The sequence below is a fragment of the Malania oleifera genome, chromosome 3 (genome assembly GCF_029873635.1).
Source record: "Malania oleifera isolate guangnan ecotype guangnan chromosome 3, ASM2987363v1, whole genome shotgun sequence".
Lineage (NCBI taxonomy): Eukaryota > Viridiplantae > Streptophyta > Magnoliopsida > Santalales > Ximeniaceae > Malania > Malania oleifera.
This window is the reverse complement of record NC_080419.1, coordinates 34666963-34694786: the sequence shown is the minus strand read 5'-3', so window position 1 is coordinate 34694786 and position 27824 is coordinate 34666963.

The following is a 27824-nucleotide window of genomic DNA, read 5'->3' as shown; positions in this document are numbered from 1 at the left end:
ACCGCGAAGTGTCAATAAGAATGGGACCGCGAAGGGTCAATAGGACTGAATAAGATAATAAAAACAATTTGGATGAAACTACTCGCATGAATGAGATATCAAGAAGGCTTTAAGGTGATCCGACGCCTCGATTTCATCATGAAACACACAATTTTTGGATGTGAGAGCCGATGCCTTAATTTCGAAGTAGATAACTCAATTTGGACCAGGGGGATGTTTACTCCATATGGGGATATCAATCAGGTACGAGGTCTTGAGATCTTTTGGGAAATGTCCTCAAGTGTAGGGTTCTAAGTCCTAAAGAATTGCTCCGCTAAGGATGATCAATCGGGTGCAAGATCCTGAGACTTTTTGAAAAATAAGTTTATGTGCAGGGTTCTAAGTCCTGAAAAATTGCTCCACTGGGGATGATCAATTGGGTGCGAAATCCCGAGATTTTTTTGGAAAATGTCCTCAAGTGCAGGGCTCAAAGTTACTCCGTTGGGAATGATCAATCGAGAATGAAATCCAGAGATTCCGAACGCTAAAGTACCTGAAAATGACTCACACCAGGTTTGAGAACCCAAGTGCCGAAGCACATGAAAATAACTTGCACTGGGTTTGAGAACCCTAGTGTTGAAGCACATGAAAATAACTTGTATTAGGTTTGAGAACCCTAGTGTCGAATCACATGAAAATGACTTGCATTGAGTCTGACAACCCTTGTAGAGAACCAAACCCGTAAAATAAGGAAAACAGGTAGAGAAAAGGGTAAAAAGGGAATTTTAGTAGGGTTCGTCGACGAAGGCAGTATGTTCGTCGACGACATCCCTTCAACTCTTCGTCGCCAAAATTCAGAGCGTCATCGACAAGATACCAAGAAAAACCAAAGAAAATATCCTGTTGGGGTTCGTCAATGAAGGTAGAACTTCATTCACGAACTGCATGGCTGGCTCGTCGACGAAGGCGCCACTTAGTCAACAAAGTTGACTCGGTCAAAGACCTTATAAATATCATTTTGGTTGTGTAAAGGGTAAGAAAACTCAAAATCTCTCTCTCTCTCTCTAGAACCAGCGAGTTCACTCTCTCTCTTTATGATCCTTCGTCGTTCATCGTCTGTTTCCACGATCGGAGGTTTCTGCGTGGATTAGGGAAGGAAACTCTATAGTTATAGCAAATTAGATCGTCGTTTTAAAGATCTTTGGGATTGTCCCTAAAATCGAGGTAAGGATCCGATTTCATTTTTGATTCGGTAGTTATGTAATAGTCAAGATTATAGTGAAGTATTGTTCTTCGGTTTTTAGGTTTCGGGGATCCTAGGTCATTGTTTTGGATTGATTTGTTCGTATTTCTGTTTTCGGGGTTAGGTAAAGGGATTTGTTTACATAAGTATTTTAAGAAATTTAAATTGCTCAAAAGATAATTTATGTCTTTATACATATTTTGACTGCTTATTTGCAAAATTTTACCAGGTATAAATGTTGTTTCTTATGATTTTATGACTTTACAGTGAAACCTAAGGTGTAGTCCCAAGAGGGGGGGTGAATTGGGTTATTTAAAAAATTCCTTAGATCCTTTTTAAGAGTTCTTGCCCTTTTTACAATATGTTAAAGATTTCTTATATTCTTGTTAATTAGGCAATCCACACAAAATCCTACTTCCTTTATTCAATCCATAATCACAACAAACACAACCAATTAATTAATTGTTCAAGCAAAACAACCACAACACAAATATTCAACAGCCCTGTTATATGAAAATGCATATCCTGTAGTTGGGCTTTAAATTGAATATTAAGATAACATCCAAACACTTTTCCAAGATCAGAACTTAAATAAACCTCAGCTAATAGGTGTTGGTTTGTTAACCAATCAACGTACTTCCCTATGATTTCCGCAAAAAAAAAAAATGATTAACCAATGTACTCCCTTTCGGTTTTCGCAAGCCCAAAAACAAATTAGGCTTTGGTTTATTTAATTTCCAATATGCGTTGTTTTTATAATTGAAAAAATTTCAACATTAATGCAGTTTATATTTTTGTTGAAATTTAAAAAGAGTAAGGGAAAGAGAGTGATACCGCAACTTTTACGAGGTTCGGCTAACCCCAGCCTACGTCCTCGCCTTAGGTCAACCACCTAAGGATTTCATTATACCTTGTTCCTTCCGGGTAGAACAAAAACCTTTACAATAACCAACCTCTTTCTCAGGAAAAGAAACCTCTCCAAGCAACAACCTATGCCTTGTCCAACGATTCAACAATACCTTGAACTGTCAAAGATTCAGTAAAAAGGAATGGATATCTGCATACAAAAACACTCTCAAAATACCAAGCAAGTTGTACAACTTAAATCCCAAATCGTAGTTCAAAACCAAAACTATATAGAAAATATGGAGCTCAAGGTTTAGAAGTCACCAAATGTTCTTTCTTATTGATATAAGAATTTTAGATGCAACTCAGAATCAAAGCCCCTTTTTTAATCTAACAATTTCGTAGAGTTTTCTCCTAGCAAAGGTGTGATAAAAAATGAGCTTTAGGAGAGTTTTAGCATATAAATCATATATTGCTTGAATTTATTCTTCATTTAGTAAGGAAGGTATTTATAGACCTTTTTAAGGAAAAAATTCCTCATTTAACATAAAACATTTAGGTAACTTTTCAAAAAATATTAAATTATAGAATTAATTTTGAAAATCTTCCATTTAGGTAACTTTTCAAAAAATATTAAATTATAAAATTAATTTTGAAAATTTTCCCGCAAGTTTGAAATTCAAAAATTCTTCGCAGAGTCAGTCGACTGACTCACTTGATTGGGTCACTTTTTGCACTAGTCAGTCGGCTGGGTAGTCTTTTCTTTTCAAATATTTTTTATTTCATATTTTTTTAAAATTTAGTTTACTTGAAAAACTTAATTATACATTTTCAAAAACATTTTCAAGAGTTTTTTTTTTTTTTAAATGTTAGTCTCTAAGTTTTTGTATCTTAAGGAGCTTCACATATCTAAACAGTGATGACTTGTAGTAGTTACAAATATCCTTCTAAGCATGATCTCCTTAATCACTAAGTCTTGCAGCCTCTAGAGGTTTAGTCTTTATTTCAAGGTTCGCTTGACCTTTAAGCTCTTCATGTATCTTTTATTTCTTCAATGTTTTAAGAAACTTTCATTTGATTGACTTTGATCTCCAGCTTACTTCCATGATTAATTGTGAATGTCCTTTTACTTAAACCTGAATTAAAACCACTCAACAACGTATGTTAAAACATTTTTCATTTTCTTATCATCAAAATAAGATTGAAAAGCTCAGTTAGGCCAACAATCTCCCCCTTTTTGATGATGACAAATGAGGAGCAAAAAAAAATATGAGTAAGCCTTCAAAAGACTCCCCCTTACAACAAGCATCATTTTAATAATATTTGTAGTTTTAAGACCAATTTCAATATCATACAATATCATGCTCATCATACAATATCATGCTCATTATATCAATCAAGTTCAAGTTCATTCAATATCAAATACTTCTCCCTCTTTCTTTTGATACATATCTCATGTTTGAATTTTTCAATGCTCAATTTTATCATACTCATTTTTTTCTCAATACTACTCCCCCTTTTGACATCAATCAAAAAGAGAAAAAAAAAAATTAAGTTCAAATGAACATATGAACACACACTTCTCAATATATTGCAATATAGTACATATATAGTGTGCTTCGATAGTCATATTTCATATTTGGCATTCTTATTGCATGTGTTGTAACATCTTTGAATTTCAATCATGCATATGGTGCCCAACATTCATATTTGTGAAAAAAAAAAAAAAAAAACTTCAAAAATGACATTTGTCATGTATAATGCATCATTCAAATACCAAGATCATGACAATATTACCACTATCGTTACATGCTCATAATTATGTTGTATTACTAAAAAACTAAGTGATATATTCATGGATACCAATATACTTCTTTAGTTATCAATGTTGATGTCATATCATGCACTGCTCATGGATGCCAATTTTTCATTTATTCATGTGATCCATCATAAGCATACATGGTCAAGTCATTTCAAAACTCATGTTTCTAAAACATGTCTAATAACTTTATGCTCAGATTTTCAAAAATATAGTAAGCCATAAATCATTAATATTTTGCATCGTTGTTAAAGATTTCAAGATACCAATTTCAAGATATACACATGTAGCATATGGCACATAAGCATGAAGTCTATTATTCAAGAAACAAGGGGAATGAAAGCAACCAAACTATGTGTTGTATCATTCACCATATCAAAGTACATGCCACAACAAACTTAGAGTGTATGAAGAGACAAACCCTAGGTTAGTTGACTGACCACTCAAATGACTTGAGAGTCTGGGGTTGCTCTGTCAGTTAGTCAGCTGACCTCAGGGTTAGTTGGCTGACTGGCCTCTATACCAGGAAGAATTCTTCAGTCAGTCGACTGACCTTAGAGTCAGTTGGCTCACTATATATTTTTCTTTAAGCTTGTCCTTTCAATGAGTTTCTCTACTATGTAGTAGACCAAGCTCTCTTCTAATGGTTATAAATCTATCTTCTGAGAGAAATTAGTGAAGATATTAGCCCATTGATCATTTGTATTGATAATATCAAGAATGATGTCTTCTTTTTGGACATGATCTCTTAGGAAGTGATATCTTATGTCAATGTGCTTGGTTCTTGAGTGTGAGATAGGATTTTTAGATATGTTTATTGCACTCGTATTATCACACTTAATTGGTATAGTTGTGTATTTCAAATTGAAATCTCTTAATTGTTGTTTCATGTAAAGTGTTTGTGCACAACAACTCCCGGCTGCTACATATTCAGCTTTAGCAGTTGACAAAGCCACAGAGTTATGTTTCTTAGAAAATCAAGAAACTAAAGATCTTCCTAAGAAGTGGCATGTGTCACTTGTACTTTTTCTATCTATTTTTCATCTTGCATAGTTCGCATCTGAATAACTAATCATTTCAAAACCAATGTCCTTAGGGTACCATAGTCCTAAGTCCATAGTGTCTATTAAGTATCTTAGGATTCTCTTAACCTTTATTAGATGTGATTCTTTGGGTACTAATTGAAAACGTGCACACATACACATACTAAACATTATGTCGAGTCTACAGGCTATTAGATATAGTAGACTTCCAATCATACCTCTATAATGCTTTGTGTCTGCCGATTTTCCTTTTTCATCTTTGTCTAGGTTGATGGAGGTACTCATAGGTGTTCCTATTGGTTTACTATTTTTTGTATCATGTCTTTTATGTATTTGGATTGACTTATAAAAGTCCCATGTTTGGCTTGTTTAATTTGCAATCCAAGAAAATAGTTTAACTCTCCCATCATGCTCATTTCAAATTCTTCTTGCATACATTTTGCAAATTCCTTACATAGATGTTCATTAGTGGTACCAAATATTATATCAGCTATGTAGATTTGAATTAAAAGTATGTCATCTTCCTTAGTTTTAATAAACAAGGTACTATCTATTTTTCCTCTTGAAAAACCTTTCTGATTTAGAAATCCACTAAGTCTTTCATACCAAGCCCTAGGGGTCTGTTTTAATCCATACAAAGCCTTAGTTAGTCCAAATACATTGTTAGGATTTTCAATATTTTCAAAACCAAGGGGTTGTTCAACATATATCTCTTCATTAATATACCCATTTAAGAATGCACTTTTGACATTGATTTGGTATAACTTAAATTCTTTGTAGGAAGCATAGGCTAATAACATTCCTATAGCTTCCATTCTAGTTACAGGGGCAAAAGTTTCATCATAGTCTATCCCTTCTTCTTGGTTATACCCTTTTGTTACAAGTCTAACTTTGTTTCTAATGATTATACCATTCTCATCATTTTTATTTCTAAATACCCATTTAGTTCCTATGATCGAATGATTTTCAGGTTTGGGTTCTAATTGCCATACTTTGCTTCTTTCAAATTGGTTTAATTCTTCTTGCATGGAAATTATCCAAGATTCATCCTTAAGGGCCTCTTCAACGTCTTTAGGTTCATTTTGAGATAGGAATGCATAGTGATTGCACAGGTTCTATAGAGAAAATCTAGTAGTTACACCTCTAGATGGTTCACCTATAATTTGTTCTTGAGGGTGATTTTTCTTATACTTCCATTCTCTTGGTAATTCCAGATTTTATATAAGTTCATCTTTTGGGTTTTCTTCATTTTATTTTTATTCCTTGATTTCTATCTCATCCTCCTTTTTGAACATATCATTTTATCTTTATTTTTGACTTTTCTTGAAAAAGGATTTGATTCATTAAAGTCTACGTGAATTGATTCAATTATGGTGAGTGTTCTTTTGTTGTAGATTCTATAGGCCTTACTATTTATGGGGTATCTTAGGAAAATACCTTCATCCGATTTAGCATCAAATTTTCCTAAGTTGTCTTTGTTATTGAGTACGAAACACTTACATCCAAAGACATGAAAGTAAGTTATGTTAGGCCTTCTTCCTTTCCACAATTCATAGGGTGTCTTGTTTAGACTTGATCTAATAGAAACCCTATTAATTATATAGCAAACTGTATTTACAACTTCGGCCCAAAAATACTTGGGTAAGTTATTTTCATTAAGCATAGTTCTTGCCATTTCTTGTAGGGTTCGATTTTTCCTTTATACAACTCCATTTTGTTGTGGGGTTCTAGGTGCTAAAAAGTTGTGATTTATGCCATGTTCATTGCAAAATTTTTCAATGTCTTGATTCTTAAATTCTCTTCCTTAGTCACTTATTAGATTTGAGACATTGTACCCTTTCTCATTTTGAAGCTTTTTGCATAGAGTGATTAATGAATTACAAGCTTCCTCTTTGCTGACTAAAAACAACACCCATGTATACCTAGAGTAATCATCAACAATTACAAAGGAGTATTGTTTTCCTCCTAAGCTTAGAGTTCTAGTAGGTCCAAACAAATCTAAGTGTATGAGTTCTAGGGGCCTACTAGTTGATATATGTTTCTTCTTTTTGAAGCTTTTCTTGATTTGTTTTCCTAGTTGACAGGCATCACACACTTTATCCTTGACAAATTTGGTGTTAGGCAAGCCTTTAACTAAATTCTTTTTAGAAAGCTTGGATATAAGATCCATGCTTGCATATCCTAGCCTTCTATGCCAAAGCCAACTATTTTCACTCATGGTAGCTAAGCAAGTTATATCTTGAGAGAACAAGCTATCAAGGTTTATGCAATATACATTGCTCATTTTATGTGCAGTGAATAGTGTCTTATGATCCTCAGAATCTTGAATTAAGCATTTGTCTTTCTTAAATATTATTTCAAATACTTTGTCCCTAAGTTGACTAATGCTTAATAAATTATGCTTTAGACCATCTACTAACAAGACATCATCTATAGTAAGTAAAGAGTCTTTACCTATTTTACCAATTCCGATGATCTTGCCTTTTGCATTGTCACCGAAGGTTACAAATCCTCCATCCTTTTGAGTGAGAGAAGTGAACTTAGATTTATCTCCTATCATATGCCTTGAACATCCACTATCCAAGTACCATTTATCCTTAGATGGAGAGGTCCTAAAGAAAACCTACAAGAAATGATTTATTTTGTTACTTTTGGAATCCAAACCTTCTTAACTTTCTATAAATCTTGTCTAGTTTTAGCATTTATCTTCCACTCATTTTTTACTTTAATGTACTTTTTCTTGAGTGGACAATTAAACATTATGTGTCATTTATTTTTACACATGTAGCAAGTGGTGTGCTCATAAATATTTGTTGATGAAGTGCTTGCAAAATGTTTAGATTGATTTACAAAATATCTCATAAACAAGTTTTTCTTTCTTTTGTTTGGTGCTCCATTGTGACCAAATCCTTCTTTGTTATTTGCCATCCTTTGTTGTCCTACCATTTTTTAAAAGTTATCTTTACCTTTGGTAAAGTTCTAGATGACCTTTTCTTTCTCTTGAATTTGGTTTTTAAGATCATTTAGTTCTTGCACTCTCTTGCTATCTTCAGTCACTTGAGACTTAGCTAATTTTTGAGACAAGTTATCTACTTTCTTCTCAAGCTTTTCAATCTTTAAGTCTTTTTCTTCTTTAACAAGTTTTGAGGATTCAAGCTGATTTCTAAGTACTTCGTTTTGTTGTTTCAAGCTTATATTCCTCTTTGAGACCTTAATGAACTTATTATGCAGAGAGAATAATTCAGTTTGAAGTTCTTTATAAGAAGGCATGCTTTCACATGAATTACTACATGATTCATCACATGAATCTTCAGAGAGAGAGAGTAGTAAGAGTTTACCTTTTCGTTGTGTGCCATGAAGCACATGTTTGCTACTTCTTAATCGTTTGACTCGCTCTCCGATTCATTCGAACTAGTGTCATCCCAAGTTACCTTCATTGCAGGCTTCTTTTTCCTCTTTTCTCTCTTAAGTTGTGGGTAGTCTGGCTTGATATGTCCGGCCTTTTTACAGTGATAGCAAGTGGGAGGTTCATTTTTGCTTTTGTATTCCCTTTTATTACTTTCACTTTTTTAGCCTTTGATCTGTTGTATTTTCTAGTGAATTTCTTATTTCTTTTGAAGAATTTTCCAAGTCTTTAAGTCTTCATCTTCTAATTCTAATTCACTAGATTCATTATCTTCTTCACTTGAATGTTCTTTCAAGGCTTTTAGAGCTATAGACTTCTTATTCTTATTTTCAGTGCTTCTTTCTTTCAAAATCATTTCATAGGTTAGAAGTGATCCTATGAGTTCATCTAATGAAGTTGTTTTGAGGTTTCTCCCTTCCGTTATGACTATGGCTTTCGGTTCCCAAATAGGTGGAAGTACTCTTAGAATTTTGCGGATCATCTCATGGGTGGAATATGTTTTTCCTAAGACACTTAGTGAGTTTATGATATGAGTGAACCTAGTGTACATATTTGTTATAGTTTCATCGGAGTTCATCCTAAAAGCTTCGTATTCACTAGTTAACATATCAATTCTATTGTTCCTAACATCTACTGTGCCTTCATAGGTTGCTTCTAATTTATCTCAAATTTCTTTAGCTGTTTTACATGCCATTACACTATTGAACTCATTTGCATCAAGTGCACAATATAGAGCATTAATTGCACTTGAGTTAATTTGTAGCATTTTGCAATCTGATTCTATTAGTTCTTTATCTTTTTTAGGTACTTCTTTTCCATCTACTAGTTTAGTAGGGATCAGATTTCCATTTGTGACAACATTCCAGTCCTTCCAGTCAATTGTTTGAAGGTAGATTCTCATTTGTTGCTTCCAAAAGGTATAATTGAGTCCACAAAAAAAAAAGGTGGTCTAGTTGAGGATTGACCCTCACCAAAGGGAGCTACTCCTATTTATGCCATTTAGATCTTTATACAGCTACTTATTAGGATTTTCTCTAACTGCGTTTTGATACCAATTGAAACCTAAGGTGTAGTCCCAATAGGGGGGTGAATTGGGTCATTTAAAAAATTCCTTAGATCCTTTTTAAGAGTTCTTGCCCTTTTTACAATCTTTTAAAGATTTCTTATATTCTTGTTGATTATACAATCCACACAAACTCCTACTTGCTCTATTAAATCCACAATCACAACAAATACAACCAATTAATTAATTGTTCAAGCAAAACAACCACAACACAAATATTCAGTAGCCCTCGCAAGTCCTGTAGTTGGGCTTTAAATTGAATATTAAGATAACATCCAAACACTTTTCTAAGATCAGAACTTAAATAAACTTTCAGCTAATAGGTGTTGGGGTTTTAACCAATCAACGTACTTCCTTACGGTTCTCGCAAAAAATTGATTAACCAACGTACTCCCTTTCGGTTTCTACAAGCCTAAGAACAAATCAGGCTTTGGTTTATTTAATTTCCAATATGCGTTGTTTTTATAATTAAAAAAAATTTCAACATTCACGCAGTATTTTGTTGAAATTTAAAAAGAGTAAGGGAAAGAGAGTGACACCACAGCTTTTACGAGGTTCGACTTACCCCAACCTACATCCTCGCCTTAGGTCAACCACCTAAGGATTTCACTATACCTTGTTCCTTCCGGGTGGAACAAAAACCTTTACAATAACCAACCTCTTTTTCAAGAAAAGAAACCTCTCCCAGCAACAACCTATGTTTGGTCCAATGATTCAATAATACCTTGAACCGTCAAAGATTTAGTAGAAAGGAATGGATATCTGCGTACAAAAACACTCTCAAAACAAAGAGCAAGTTGTACAAGTTAAATTCCAAATCATACTTCAAAACCAAAACTAAATAGAAAATGTGGAGCTCAAGGTTTAGAAGTCGCCAAATGTTCTTTCTTATGGATATAAGAATTTTAGATGCAACTCAGAATCAAAGCCTCTTTTCTAATCCAACAATTTCGTAGAGTTTTCCCCCAGCAAAGGTGTGATCAAGAATGAACTCTAGGAAAGTTTTAGCATAGAAATCATGTATTGCTTGAATGTATTCTTCATTTAGTAAGGAAGATATTTATAGACATTTTTAAGGAAAAGTTTCCACATTTAACATGAAGCATTTAGATAACTTTTTAAAAAATATTAAATTATAGAATTAATTTTGAAATCTTCCATTTGGGTAACTTTTCAAAAAATATTAAATTATAGAATTAATTTTGAAAATCTTCCATTTAGGTAACTTTTCAAAAAAATATTAAATTATAAAATTAATTTTGAAAATTTTCCCGTAAGTTTGAAATTCAAAAATTCTCCGCAGAGTCTGTTAGCTGACTCACTTGATTAGGTCACTGACTGACTCGACTGGATCACTTTTTGTAGTAGTTAGTCGGCTGGGCAGTCTTCTCTTTTCAAATATTTTTTATTTCAGATTTCTCTAAAATCTAGTTTACTTGAAAAACTTAATTATAACTTTTCAAAAACATTTTTAAGAGTGTTTTTTTTTTTTTAAATGCGAGTCTCTACGTTTTTGTATCCTAAGGAGCTTCACATATGTAAATAGTGATGACTTGAAGTACTTACAAATATCATTCTAAGCATGATCTTCTTAATCACTAAGTCTTGCAGCCTCTAGAGGTTCATTCTTTATTTCAAGATCTACTTGGCTTTTAAGCTCTTCATGTATCTTTTATTTCTTCAATGTTATGAAAAGCTTTCATTTGATTGATTTTGATCTCTAACTTACTTCCATGATTAATCGTGAGTGTCTTTTTACTTATACCTGAATTAAAACCACTCAACAACGCATGTTAAAACATCCTTCATTTTGTTGTCATCAAAAAAAGATTGAAAAACCCAGTTAGGCCAACATACGGTTTTTGGCTAAAATAGGGGTTTTGGTATATGAACTCCAAACTTTCCAAAACTACTTTTATTGTTTTAAAACCTAAAGTAGGAGCTGCTTGATATCCATGTTTGCGGTCCAAATGGTATTTTTGAGTTAAACACTGTTTATAGTGGATTTTGAAAAAATGAACGTGACATATGATGTGAAATGGAACATACTGAACTGTATATTGGTAAACGAACTGTGAAAAATAAAATTCCATCTTGTTATCTAAAAATGTGAAAAACAGGTGCCGATTAATCTCTAAACTTTATATATAAAAAGGGTTGAATCGAGAGCGTTTGTGCTGGTTAACACCACTGACTGTCAGAAAAGAAAAATATATGAAAGATTGCATCATTACAATTGTGAAAATACTGGAACTGCATGGGATGTTATATTTTATTGTAAATTATATATTTGATTAATTGGGACCACAGCTTGTTACTAAAAGAGTTGAAAGACACTCTAAAGGAGTTGAAAGACACTCCAGTTTATCTGAAGCTTTAAATAGCTTGAGGCATGGTTCCATTGCTAGTACATGTATAGTGCAACCACACATGTGAATCAGTGTGGGTATCGAGATAGTCGACTTGTGGGAGTGTTTGGGACCATTGGTGAAATAATGGATTAGGTGGGGCAGTCAAACTATATATGTGATGCTTAATAGTGCCTGTACGAACAGGGCTCTGTCAGAGTTATTGGTGCACAACTCGTGCCACAGGGTAATTAGGCATATTTATGAAAGTTCCAAAGTTGGTCATTGTCCTAAATTTTCATATACATGATTTAAAAACTGAAATGGGCAAAGTAACAGGGTTTAGTACTGTGTGGATGGAATCGTACAGTGTGTGGGCATGTACCCTACCCTAACCTCAAGGACTCTCGCTTGTAATGATGCTGAAGTATGTTTATGTATCTGCTATAGTACAGTATTGTGAATGTGATATTGTGCAACTATTTTTTAAAATTGAAATAAACTCATGTAGTCACATGTTGATGTAATATCTTCCACCTTACTAAGAAGTGTCTCACCCCAATCTTACAACCCTTGTTTCAGGTAGTACAGGACGTCGGTCCTAGTTCTTCTAGAGGAACTTTGGCGTGGGTAGTCTTGTTAGTAGACATAAGTTTTTGTTTTAGTATTGGGCTATTAGCCGGGCAGAATGTAAGGGGATGTAATATAGTTTATGTTTTATGCATGGATCTTATGTATTGAAGAAATGGATAGAACTCTAGTATATGTCTAATAGAACCCCGTAAGAATGTTTATGTTTTCCGTTGTGCATGAATATAGATATGTATGAGATACACTCGTTTGTCCCTATTTAGGGTGGGTTGTTTATGTATGCTTATCAGATACAAGTATTCGTTCAAAGGACCAGGGTGTGACAACCCTAGTGGTGAAGCACATGAAAATGACTTGTATTGGTCTTGAGTACCCTAGTGCCGAAGTGCATAGTGATGACTTGCACTAGGTTTGAGAACCTGAGTGTTGAAGTACATGGTGATGACTTGCATCGAGTTTGAGAACCTGAGCACCGAAGTACAATTTTAGAGTAAATGATTTCATTTGTTTATGGGGCCAATTGCCCTAATTTCAAAGGATGTCATTTTGTGTCTGGGGTTAATTGTCCCAGTTTCCAAACAAGGATTGCTCACTCCCATATTAAAAAGGGTGTACAAAATCCTAGCCAGCCAGATAATCATGATTAAATGATGTATGTATGTTGCTATATGTATGCATGTTGGGATGCATGGACGCATGTTGCATGATAATGATGCATGTTACATGATGTATAATGAATGATTTTTTTTTTATGCGAACCCAAATGCCAAAGCACAGGGGAATAACTTGCACAGGGTTTGATCACCCTAATGCCAAGTTCATGGTGATGACTTGCACCAGGTTTGAGAACCTGGTGCCGAAGTACATAGTGATGACTTGCACCGGGTTTGAGAACCCTGGGTGTCGAAGTACATAGTGATGACTTGCACCAGGTTTGAGAACTTGGGTGCCAAAGTACATAATGATGACTTGCATCGGGTTTGAGAACCTGAGTGCTGAAGTACATTGTGATGACTTGCACTGGGTTTGAGAACCTGGGTGCCGAAGTACATTGTGATGACTTGCACCAAGTTTGAGCCTGGATGTCGAAGTACATAATGATGACTTGCACCGGGTTTGAGAATCGAGGCACCGAAGTACACAGTGATAACTTGCACTGGATTTGAGAACCAGGGTACCGAAGTACATTGTGATGACTTGCACCAAGTTTGAGAACCTGGGTGTCGAAGTACATTTTAGAATAAAGTGTTCCATTTTTTATTGGGGGGCTAGCTGCCCCAGTTTCAAAGTGTGTCAATTTGTGCTTGGGGTGAGCTTCCCCAGTTTCTAGGTAACTCTTTGTGTGCCTGGGGTCAGCTTCCCCAGTTCCTAGAGAAAGCTCAGTCAAGTATGCCAGATGACTGCTCAAAAACTCATTCAACCAGACACGTATGAATGGTGCTCCATTGTATGCATGTTGTTACTGACAATGCCTAAATATGGAGAAGAGTGTGCATGTTAATGCAATATGTATGCATTTTCTTTCCTATGCAATGCATGAAATGCACGATAATATATGAGATTTCTTTTTCCAATGCGCCTATAATCATGAACCCATTCTTTGATCTTGGTTATATCTTCGAATTCCAATCTGAGGTGAATGTCTCTGAAATGGTTCCCCTGAAGCTCAACATGAAACCCGCCCTAGTTAAATTGGTCTGTGCCTGCTCTCGACCATGTTTTCAAATTCTACGTAGTCATGAAGGTACTCGACCTGACTCCAATGAGACCCAACACGAAATCTGCCCTAGTTACATGCATCTGCAACTGATCATGGCCATATTTTCAAACTCCACTAGAGTAAGCAAATTTCTGAATTGGCTCTCCTGAGACTTGACATGAAATCAGCCCCAATTGATGCATTTTGTGACGAGTTCTGCTCATCTTGCATTTTCCAAACCAGGGCTTTCTTTAGATTGCTTCCTTAATGTTTTAAAATTGATTTGAAATTTAAATGAATAAACATGCAATCAGATAACTCAATCTTATTAGGGATACGAATGGAATGCTCATACTTGCTTGATTTTGCTTGCCCTTCTGTGCTTGCTTAACAGGAAACAACTTTACCAGTATTTTGTAGCTTTGCTATTGGCTTAGGGAATCACACCAATGAGCAAATCCCCTTTTATCTTTTATCTTTTTTTTTTCATTGACCCCGTAACCAGGGATTCTTTCTTGCTCATATCAACTTTATGTCTAGTGTCTTATCGAATAATATGATCAATATTCCAACCTCAGGATGGACTTTAAGACATGGGATGAAATGTAGGCTAGGGATTTAGGTTTCAACAAGAAAAAAAAAAAAACCCAGGCTAAAAAACCCATCCCATAATGAAAAAATTTTGCCCCATTTTGGGATGCCACATTCGCAAAGTGTTGACCAAACTTATTTTTTTGAACGAGCTACCGATGTACCTTTTCAGGATCAGGTCATTACGTAGTTCAGACTCAACATTGAATTTGACAAATCATTTGAGATAACAATGTGCATACCAATCAGGTCAAGTCTGTGACGAACTACTTAATTTCCACATTTTTTTTATATAACAATATCACAAAGCTCAACAGATCATAATCCACCTGGACCCATGGGTACCGGGGATACATCAGAAACACATCACAGAAGCCTATGTAACAGGAAACATAAATCATAAACACCTCATTATACCATATATCACAATACCAGAGTTACTACAATCACTGTATATATATATATATGTGTATTGTGTGTGTGTATATATATATATACACAATACACAACCTAAAAGATGTCTTAGGGCCATTTCCACAAAATACATCCGACCCTATCAAAACACTTACCCTTCTAGAAGGGCAGATCAACAGTACTAGATCAGCGGGGCTTTACCCACTGTCCTATTAGGGGCTCCTGAAATGTTTGTAAAATTTTGGGGTGAGACACCTCTCAGTAAGGGAAATAAATTAATACTAGTATATGGCAACATGAGCATTTTTGTGATATATATATATATATATATATATATATATATATATAATCATGAACATAACCAGTAAAATGGTATATACATCATTTCTGGGAAAACATGTATAATCAAACATGGCAGAACATAATGGTTTCCATAACATAATTCATCTCATATAAATAATAATACAAAAACAATCCTAGTAGGTTAGCTGACTATTGTCATGTATTACCCCCACATGATTGGGTTGTGTGACCCAAAGGCGGGACCTGACAATGGTTGACTGACCACTGCCAAGTCAAAAGTACAGTTTGTAAGTTTGATGGGTCTGCCAGACCTGATCCGTACATCAAGGGCGCTCACACACTTCTTAAAAACCACATCAGCCATCCAATCTCACACCACTCCGTACAGCGGCGTTAACACAAATATCATGATCATGGACACATAACAGTGATACCATGCAAATGCTAGCCTAAACCAAGCCAACCAGGTTCTGATATCATATAACATATACTGAAACTGTGATACATGGATATTTCATATCATTAATTATCAAATAATTCATATCATTTTGCATATATATGTATATCATGAAAAGCATCACCCTATACGCCGGTATTTCTCATTTTACCATAGCTCGGCCTGTACGCCGGCAAATCATATCCATAGCACAGCCCGTACGCTGGCAAATCATTTCCATAGCTCGGCCCATACGCCAGCAAATCATATCCATAGCATAGTCCATATGTTGGCAAATCATTTCCATAGCTCGACCCGTACGCTGGCAAATCATACACATAGCTCGGCCCGTACGCCGGAAAACAAATATAAAAATCTCAGTCCGTACGTCAGTTTTCATTATAAAAATTCATATCATTAACACATTCCCAGAAAACAGTATTTCATAACAATTTCTACTCATGCCACACTAAACAGGTTTTTTGTATATTTAACATACCATCATTTTTAACAGTATTTTCCCAAATATAAATCATATATAAATATATTTATTTCCTTGAAATCAAATGCTATAATATTATACATACTTTTTATAAAATACTAGCTTAGTTTAACCCCTAACATGAGTCTTGAAAAGCCCCTAAGAGAAATACTCCTTCACCCGGAGGGTTCCCCGTTCAACACCCTGAGAACAACATTCCCCATAACTAAAGTTCAGTATTTCTACTCCTACTACACTTTCTACAACTGTCAAATAACCAAATACTGAGTAGAAAGTCTTACCCTGGATTTGGGATGGTTTCTAACCCAGCCCCACAGATGATCCGCTCCGGAAGATTTGCAGAGAACTTTCCCAGGAGTGTCGTGGTGGTTTCAGATCATCGAACCAGTGGAAATCCAACCCAAAAACTTAAAGAGAAGGAGGAGAAACCAAAGGATGAGAGAGAGAGAGAGTGAGAGAGAGAGAGAGAGAGAGAGAGAGAGATTCTGCGCAGAAAATTTCGGCCCAAAATGGATTTTAGGCCTATTAAATTGTGGCCTTCATCAAAGAGCAACTTCGTCTCATCGATGAGGCCAAGAAGAAGACTTGTCGATGAACCTCAACCCTCATCGATGAATTTCAGACTTCCAACATCCTTTCTCGGTATCTTCTCATCAACGATACGGAACTTCATCGATGAGATCTTGAAGAACCCTCGTCGATGAAACCCCTATGTTCGGCGACGAGGCCTGGAAAATTTCTTGGGATTATTCCATCCAAAATGCAACATCGTCAACTGCCTCCTTCTGCTCTTATTTCCATTTCCCTTTCTTCTTATTATTTAAATACCATTATTCTTCAGGTCGTTACAAGGTCTTTTGATAGGACAGTAATGTAGGCTGGGGGTATTGGTTAAAGAAGAAAGAGGTGTACAAGGCTTAAGATTTTTAAACTTATCAAAGAGCAAATTGGTCAAAGATCACATGTGACGATGTCCCCGATTTTTCTTTCTTTCTCTTTTTCCCTTTCCCCCCTTTTTTTTGCATCTTCTTTTTATTGCACCTTTCATCATCTTTTATGGAGGATTCTTTAGCTTTAATTTAACTTGAATTCCATTTGGGGATTAATCCCTTTCAAAACTGCCCCAGTGTGGGGTGTGATCCTTTGATAGGTTAATCAAGAACTGAATTTTTTTTGGGCTCAACAGGGCTAGCAAACGGCTTTTCTTTGAATTTATTTTTGGGTAGCAGAAAGATGGCCTGCCATCCTTTTTCTAGTGATCATTGCCTTAAATGATTTGTCAAACCCCAAGAGACCCAAACCCAGGTTGAAATTTTGGCAAACTAACTTTTACGAAAAATCTAGTTTAACATTTAGGATCAACTTGGTTAACAAATGGTAAATCATTGTTTGGTTCTTTATGGAAAAACTGGTCGACCAAAGATGGTCACCCCTCATTTGATTAGAATATAATTATTATACTCCTAAGACACCGATCATGATTTGGAAAATGAAGACAAGAGACTTTGTTCATTGGTTTCGTCGAGCAAATGTAAAGCTTGATAGGTCATTTTTGCCTACCTTTTCTAAAAGGGCTCTTGGACCATATCTTACAGTGGGGTCCTTACTAAACTCCGACTTGGAGGCTTTTTCCTTCATTTCTTATTTCTCTCTTCTTCTTTTTTTCTTTTTCACCCTTTTTTTTTGTTTTTTTTTTTAAAAAATAGATTAACAAAATCAACTAACTACTAGCTCCAAGTCCTTTGTTCTGGTAAAATCATTTCCTGTGTCAAAGCACAAAATGAAGCTAAAATGGATAAAATTTGGCACAAGGTGATGTGATGAGATTGAAATGCATTTCATTTAATACAAATTCAAAATGTTTAAAATAGAAAAGGATTGATAAGCATCCATTTTAGTACATGAGTCATTTTTCGACATCATTTCTAATCATTCTTTCGACCCGATGGCCTTAATTGTACCCCCTGCTATGATTAGGCAGTAGATTCCCTTGTATATCAAGCTCCTTGTCGTCAAATACCAACCATCCAGCATCTTTCATTGATTGTACTTTGTGCTTAAATGCCCAGCAACAATCTATGGTAAGACCGGTGGAGTTAGAGTGATATGCACATCGAGCCTCTGGGTTGTACCAATGTGGAGTAGGGGTTGGAACAGAATCCTCAAGGATGGTTGAGTTCATTCCTTTTTCGAGTAACTGCGTGAATAACTCAGCATATGGCATCAGGATTGGATCGATTTTTTGAAAATTCCTCTAGACACTCCTATCCCCTGTCCAAACATTCAGCTGGGCGAGCATAAGCTTGGTCTGGGGCCTTGTGCCTGCATGTGCTAACTGATCAGTAGTGGATCCAAAAATAATTTTTTTTCTTGGGCCTCTAGTTTTGGCCTCCCCGATGGTAACATCCCTGAATCATCTGGGCTTCCTCATCTCTCCTTTTACCAATCCATTTTTTGCTTGGACCAGTCTCAGCATTACCAACCTTGACCCAGCCTGCCTTGATGTCAACTTCAATCCTTCCTTCGGCTGCCACAATGTCTATGAAATCGTGGGGAGTTACTCCTAGGAGATGCCTGCGGTAGAGGTCTTTTAGGGTGCTCACAAACAACGTGATAGCTTCTTGGTCACCTATTGGGGGGTCCACTTGGATTGCCACATCTCTCCACCTATAGGCGTATTCTCTAAAGTTCTCTATGGGCCTCTTTTCAATCCCTAGCAGGGACATCTGGTCTGGCGCCATTTCAGTCAGGTGGCGGTATTGGGCCATGAAAGTGTTGGCCAAGTCTTTTCAATAGAGAATTCGGGTCCTGTCTTTCTGTGTGTACCAATGGATGGCCAAACTGGTTAGACTACTCTGGAAGCAGTGCATCATCAGTCTGTCATCATCTGAGTATGCTACCATCACTTGGAAGTACAAATGTAAATGGGTTATAGGACACTGGGTTCCATCGAACTTTTCAAATATTGGGATCTTAAATTTTGGTGGTAGAGTGATCTTCGGCACCAGGCAGAGGTCTGTTGGATCAATAGGACCCAACGTATTAGTTCCTTCAATGGCTCTCAACCACTCCTCAAGTACATCATAGCGACACTCAGTTGCAAATTTGCTCACCCACGCATCTGTTATCATCATTGGAGATATTCTCATTGCTGGAACTCCTGGTACTGGTGCGATTGGGATGAAGGGGAAATCATTTGGAAGAGAGCCTTATTTGTACCGCTTTGCCTTTTCCCATTAAGAGCTCTAAGATCTTACTCATCTTATCTATTATTTCTTCTTGCCCCTGTTCTATGTCTAGGATTTTGCTTTCCACTTGTTCGGCCATAATCCTTGCCTTACTTCTGGTATTGTTAAGGCAGGTAGAGGTAGGTTCAATGTTGGAATTCGGGGCTTTAATTCGGCCTGATTTTGCAGGGAATCAGAATGTGATTATTCGCCCATTGGAAATGAAAATGCATGCTTCATGTGTGGATTTATGCATGGATGCATGCAATGTAGCCTAAAATAATCATTTAGCCAGAGTTTCGGGAAAAACCCCATTCATTAAGGATCTCGGGAATACTCCGTTTTCCCTTTGGCAGGGTACTTTGGGAAATAAAATTTGACTTTCCATAAATGAATTGGGTTTTTTCCAAAATATTGGCCAAGTGATATGAATGCCTAACATGGATGCAGGATGTACAACACAACACAAGGCATTTCAAGACATATATGCTATAGACATGGATTACAACATGTGGAGAAGAATGTGGCCTCTGTCCGAGCCCCTTGGTAGGTATATACACAAGATTCTCTGAGGCTCTGTCTTAGGCAAAGGATTCTTGACAACCATTGGTAAGATTTAATCCCTATAAACAACAAGTCCCCAGCATGAAACTCCATCCTCCCTCATAGAGGTCCGGAAAAAGTTTAAACTGAGTGGAGTGGTTCGCGCGCCCCCAAGGACCATGTCCCATGAGGGCTAACGGTACTGTGCTCCTTTCTATTCCTAAAGGGTGAAGCTCGGGTAGAAGGCTCGTGAAAGTGTGTGAATTACAAGCTCAGCCTAATCCCGCTATCCCCACATTTATTCACAATTAAACACATGCTTATTCAGATAATCCATGGAAACAAATATTCACACAGATATTTTCATGCTTATTCCAAAATATGAAAACCAATATTTACAATTCACATGCTTATTCCAAAATATGGAAACAGATATTCATAATTCAACATGCTTATTCAAAAATATGGAAGCAAATATTTACAATTCACGTGCTTACTCAAAAATATGGAAGCAAATATTTACAATTCAACATGCTTATTCAAATGACTATGGAAAGAATAGTCAATCAAAGATATGACACATATGTACATCCTAACAATCAAATGTTAACACTATGTACAAAATAAGGGGGGAGTAATCAAAAGGTTTATTAGATTCGAAATTGGGATACTTCTCGATTAATCGCTAGCTCGACTCTCAAAGCTCCCCAGCGGAGTTGCCAAACTGTTGTGACGTCCCGGACCCGCCAGAAACCACTGGCAATGGGTGCGGCTACGAACTGGGAAAAATGAATATGTGATTTTGAAAATGTGATTTTTTGTGGAAAAACAATGTGTGATGGAGTCGCCACTAACTTTTGGAGTGCGATTAGAACACTTGATTGTTTCTCCGTTACGGGTAGAATCGGTATGTGTCATCAAAGTCGGGTTTGGGAGTACAGTTACGCGAAGGGAAGGTATTAGCACCCCCTACGTGCCCGTTCTTATGAACGGTACCAGATTAATAGAAAATTAGCCCAAAATAAATATAATAAGTCTTTCAAAATTACTCCCTTCCAAAAATCAAAGAAAATGCACAAAACAGATACTATATAGGTATTCCCTTAGAACCGAAGCAATCCAATACTTCAAAGAGTCCATGCCCTTTGTTGCAATCATTAGGATGGGAAAATTGAGAAAATAAGGTACAAAATATTCTTCCGGATTTTGAAATCTCATAGGATTTTTCTAAGTAGGAAAACTAATATTCAGGGAGGTTTTTGGAGTTTTTTTAAGATGAAAATGATTTTATGAGCCTAATAAATATTTTTGTGATTTTTTTTCTAAGTGTGAAAACATTTTTTTTTTTTTTTTGTGATTTTTCAATATTTTTACTAAATTTTAAAATAGCACAAGTAAAATTAAGACAAAAACCATGGAAGTCAAAGTTTGAAAATTTTTTTGGGATTTTCTAAAAAATTTGTGATTTTTTTGACATTTTTTTTGTGGTTTGTCTATGAATTTTCTGGATATTTAAATGATAATAAACAAGTGAAATGGAGAAAACCGATGTGAACCGGTTTGGGGGGTGAACAGGTCAAACATTGACCAATTCGGGAGAAAGCCAGTTTAAGGTCTTGGTCGAGACTATCTCAAGTCAACACACGTTGCCTTCCGCGTGGGTTGTGTGTGTTTAGGTGTATGTTGGAACGTACAAGTGATGCATGAAGTATGTGTACGCATGAGTGAGAATGAGCGTGCGTCTGCATGGGTGAGTATGTTTGTGGATGTGTGTGTATGCATTAATGAGCACATGCATGAATGTGTGTGCATGCATGATTGGGTATATGCATGGATACGCATGGATGTGCATGCATGGACTAGAATGCTCATGCATGCATGCATGAATGGATAATGACCTAAATGATGATGTCATGGATGATATTAGGATGCATAAGGTGGGTTACATGCACGCATGTGTATGAGTAAGTGATTGTGCGTATTACATGCATGTGCACGTGAATGTGTGTGTTCGAGTGTGAGTGCATGCATGCATGTGCATGAATGTGAATGTGTGTGTATGTGTGACTGCATGCATGCATGCATGCATGGGTATATGAATGGGTGCATATGAGTGGAATTGCATGCATGTATGTGCATGAATGTGAATATGTGGGTATGTGCATGATTGCAGGCATGTGTATGCATGAGTGGGAATTTGTGTGTATGTGTATGCATGTGTATATGTGAAATTGCATGCACGTATATGCATGTGCATGTGAGTGTATATGAATGCATGCATGCATGCATGTGTATGTGTGAAATTGCATGCATGTATATGCATGTATGTGGATGTGGGTGTATGTGTATGCATGGGTATGTGTGAAATTGTATGCATGTATATGCATGTATGCGAATGCACGTGTATAAATGTGTGTAAAGTAGATCATATACAAGTACACAAGTAGTTAAAAGGGTTAGTGAGCAAGTAAATAAAGGTTAAAGCGCAAGAAAATAAATGTTAGTATACAGAAAAATAAATGTTAGTATACAAGAAATTAAAAGTTAGAGTGTAAGAAAGTAAATGTTAGTATACAAGGATTTAAAAGTTAGTATACAGGAAATTAAAAGTTAGAGTGCAGGAAACTAACTGTTAGTATACAGGAAATATAAATGTTAGTATGAGTTAGTAAATGCTTGAGTTAAGATTAGTATGAATGCAAGCAAAGAAATAAAATGTTAGTTATAGTTAGTAAATTAGTTAATATGCAAATAAATAAATGTTAGTAAGAGTTAGTGTTAGGCCTGGCAAAACGGGTCATAACCCGTCGGGTCACCCGGACCCATTTATTTAAAACGGGTTTGGGTTTAAAGAAGTCGATCCGTTTAATAATTGGGCGGGTCACGGGTTGACCCGTTTATAACCGGGTTCAACCGGGTTTGGGCGGGTCACCCGCCGGGTGACCCGTTAATTTGGTTCCTTTATGTCATATATATCACAGTTATCACTCACTGTCCACCGACTCCAACCCTAACCAAAAATCCCGTAGCCTTCAGCCGTCTGCGCTTCACTCTCCTCTGGTTCTTCTCGGCCTTCGCCTTTCGGTGCTTCAGCTTCGCTCTCCTCTGGCTCTCAGCCTCTCGGCTCTCACTCTCTCAGCCTCTCTCACTCTCTCAACCTCTCATCTCGGTCCTCTCCTCTCAGTTTCTAGGCATCTAGCAGCCCAGCCATTGCCGTCACCCACACTGCACGCCATCGTCGTCACCTACGCCACACGCCGTTGCCGTTGCCCACACCGCACGTCGTCACTGTCACCTATGCCGCACGCCGTCACCCACGCCGCACGCTGTCTGCCTGAGTGCCTATACAGCCCGTCCCCCTCCCTCTCACGATCTCGACTCTCCCTCTCGCTCTCAGTTCGGCGTGACAGCATCAACAATCACTCTCCCTCTCTCGGTTCTCTCACTCAATCAGACCCCGATCTGGATCTTTCTTTTCCCACTTCATCTTTTTTTTTTTTTTTTAAGATTCAATAAATAAAATAAGTATTTTTAAAAATAAAAAATAAATTTTAAAAATTAAAATATATAATTATTTATTAAACGGGTGACCCGTGACCCGCCCGTTTATTAAACGGGCGGGTTAGGGTTGAGATGTGTGTGACCCATTTAATGTTAACCCGTTTATGACCCGGCCCGTTGACAACCCGCCCAAACCCGACCCGCCCGCCCGTTTTGCCAGGCCTAGTTAGTGTAGGTTAATGTATAAGTAAGTAATTTAATGTGAACAGTGTGTGAAAATGGTGTGCGAACAATGTGTGTAATGGCGTGGGTAGGTGTCTTTAGTGAGTTGCAAAAAGCCACAGGGGACTTATGTCAAACACCTGGTGTGCATGTGTTAGCAGTGTGTGTAGTGTTGTGTTCAAACAATGTGTGGGGTATGTGTAAAATCAGTGTGTGTGTGCGTGGTGAGAAAGGGCGTATGTGTAAGTGTTAGTGGGTGTGTTAAAAGTGTGGGAGTTAGTGTGTAAGGGTGTATTACAAAGGGTGCAAATGTGGAGGGGAAAGATTGTTGGAGTTTTTGGGGGCAATAGGTCGAACAGGTGGAAGGTGATTCAAAGAATCAAAGAAAATGTCCTTCTACCTCATCAAAGTTAAGCCTCCCTTGCACGTATGATCCACATCCAAAACTATTGTGCCTTTCTCAACACAAGCCTAACAGCCATTTAAGCACCTACCATTCCCCTATCTCGGGCTAAGTCCCTCTCATAGAGAACGCAAGAGGGCGATATTCCTAGGAAATCATTTGGTTGTAAACAAAAACATCTTAACAAATGGCAGTGGTTCGGGAAAGGCACAGATAACTCCGAGGTACCAACGCCAAGGATCAGCAAATCTAGTGTGAGGTAACCATGAAGAGGGTCCTCGGTATGATGGCTGTGGAGCAGCCGAAGGTTGTGAAGGCATCGGTGATGGAGGACTGAGCTGGTTGAGAGATGGTGGTATAGCAGTGGGGTAGGATCTGGAGAGATGGAGATGATGTTGGTACAAGCAAAGGTTGACGAGGGTTACTGAAGATGGTGACACCGATAGCGGTCGTCTGGAGATGCTCACGGCAGTTGATGGTTAGGCGAGAAGGTGGAGAGATGATGAGGGTACTGTAGTTCACATAGCCATGACCGAGCGATCACCGAGTGCTCAAATCTCGCACCAACCCGAACGGGCACAACTTGGCCAAACTGCTGGTTAAACAGATCCTAGCGTTGCGAGTTGGTGGCGTTGAAGCTTGTAGATGGTCATGGAGCCGGAGCTGGTGCTGCGGTTGGTGAGCAATGGCCGGGTGGCTGTGAGCTGCGGATGGTGTGACCGATATGATGGAGAGCAGCAGTGGTGGGTATGGTTGCCAGAGAGACCTGAGAGAGAGAGAGAGCTATGAGAGAGATGAGAGGTTATGGATGTTGAGGGAGAGTTGCTTGTGAGAGGGAGAATGGAGATGAGACTTGCAGGGGAGAGAGACAATGGTGGTGTGTGGGGTTGAGCTCGGGTGAGCGTGCGAAGCTAGTGGAGAGAAGGAGGCTACGTTTGCAGAGCTACTAGTGAAGGAGAAAAGAGAGGTCAGGGACGGGGAGCTTGTGGGTGCTCACGGCCGTGGTGGTGTTGCCAAGGATGATGATGCTTGTCGTGGATCTGGGATCTGTGGTGCCGGGTATGGCTATGTGGAGTGAGGTGTACAAGGTTTGCTGGAGATGTTTGGGTTCGCCTTGACGCCGGCAAGGAGGAGGAGCAGCAGAGGTGATGGAAAAGACAATGGAGAGGTTCCCTCCACAGCTGAGCTAAGGTGTGGCTATGGCGTGTGTGGCCGAGAAGGTGGAGAGATGATGGCCGTGAGTTGGAGAACCTAAGGTAGGGATCTGCGAGAGTGAGAGATGCTGGTGATCTGTTTTCGAGAGGGTAGTCAGACCTAGTGGAGCTCGCGGCCAAGTGTGGTGCTGCCTTGAGCTTCGAGAGAGGCGGTCATGGTCGCTAGGCTGTCTGACGGTGTTAGGTGGTGTGTGCTGCTCGTGGTACCCGCGTGGATGGCCGAGATCTGGTAGAGGTTGAGGGTGGCCTAAGCTACGCAGGTGGTTGGTGATGGTGAGGAGCTGAGTGGGAGATGAGGGAATGCGTGGTTTGGTGAGGTCCGGAAGTGGTTGGGGGGTGGAGATGGTGTCCGTGGAGATGAAGGCTCTGTGGCCGGGGGTGACGAGAGAGAGATGAGTGAGAGAACAAAGGAGAGATGGAGCTTGAGAGAAATGGAGGCCGGGTGTGCTGGTTTACGTGGGGTGATGGTGAGGTCAGAGGGTTGGTGGATCTTGGTGCAATGAGAAAGGTGGAGAAGAGAGAGGCCATGAGGTTGGTGTTGGTGAAGCTGGCGGTGAGTGGTGGTCACGGGTGTTGCCGCTGCTGCTTAGAGATGATGGTGGTGCTAGGTGTGCTCACGGCCGAAGGAGAAGCAGCAGCGGTGGTGTGCTGTGTGGCCGAGATGATGGAGAAAAAGGATGGAGAATGAGAGGGAGGAGCGGGGGAAATGAAGTTTGAGAGAGCGGGAGAGGTTGCAAGCAGCCAAAATGGAGGGTGGTTTGGGTGAGCTTGAAGAAAAGCTGGAGAGTCTGAGAGATCGAGGGACAGAGGATGAATCATGAATGGTGCAACCACCCCCTTTTTTCCTGTGTGCGTGAAGGACCTTTTATGGGCCTTTTTTTGTTTTTCTTTTGTTTTGTTTCTTCTTTTTTGTGTTTTTGTTTTGCTAATAATAATAATAATAATAATAATAATAATAATGGTAACAATAATAATACTAGTACTAAAATAAAAGTAATAATAATATACTAATAATAGCAATAATAATAATAACAATAATACTAGTCATAATGATAGTATACTAAAATTATAATAGTAATAAGAATAATATTAATAATAATAGTAACAATAATAATAATATTACACTAATAATTACAGCCCCCCCCCTTTTTTGTTATTTTTGCCCCCTTTTGTGTTATTATTTTTTATTTTTCATCGACCCTTATCTTTCTGAAAAGAAAGATTCGGCCGAAAGTTAAACTTAATTTCTCAAAAATGGAAGGACCTGGACTCAATTTTTCCAAAGTGCTCGGAATTCGGTGAAAACATATTGAGACTTGGTAAAAACACTAGGATTCATTGAAAACAAATTAGGACTCAGCAAAAACGCTGGGACTTGTTGAAAACGAACCAGGACTCGATAAAAACATTAGAACTCAATTGAACACAATCCAGGACTAGGCAAAAACATCAGGACTCAATTGAACACAAACTGGGACTTGGTAAAAATATCGGGACTCGGTACAAACACTAGGACTCATTGAAAACATACCGAGACTTGATCGGGTTTCTCAAAAGGGTCCTCCAATTTTCGAGACACGAAGCCAACTTTAATTGTGCTGAGTCTTCTTGGGGTAGTCTGGTTAAAATTGGAGTGTCAACAATAACCAAATCTTTTAATCTGATATGTGAATATGCACCATCTGGACATTCTGAAAACAAAGGTCACGAATCCAAAAACTTATCATACCACAATTTTACATCTCCTTCTCTAACCTTCCACTTAAATTTACTTAACAACTCCAGCATAAACTGTAGAATTTCCTCCAAAAAGAAGAATCTGATTTATGTGGCCTGCAAAGAGCAATATGTCAACCAAACTTCATAAACAACTACCATTACACTTCTGAAATGTCCCTTCCTCTTATGCCCCCCTTCTCCACAAGAACACACAATTTCTTCCAAGCCCTCCATTTCATTTTTTCTTTCCCATCTTTAAATCCCCAGAAAAAAGAGGCAAACATACCTTGTATTTTTTTTAACACCAGTTTCAAGTCATTTAGAACAGCTAATAGATGTAGTGATATGCTCGAAAGCACATGTCTCAACAAAATTAGACGACCTCCTTGAGACAACAGTCTACTTTTCCATTCCTCAATTTTCTTATTGATTTTTTGAATTAAAGGGTCAAAATGATAGCCCTTCAATTTACCATCCACGATTGGCACTCCCAAATATGTAAAAAGGAATTTACCTTCAATAAAACCAATCTCTTGAAGAATTTCTCCCTTCCCCTGAGCACCCAACTTCTTTGAAAAAAAAATAGCTGATTTATTTTTATTCACCTTTTAGCCAGTTCAGTTTTCATACTCTTTGATCACCTCCATTAACTGTCTAACAGATTTTTTTACCAGCATTAGCAAATATAATAACATCATCTGCATACATTAAA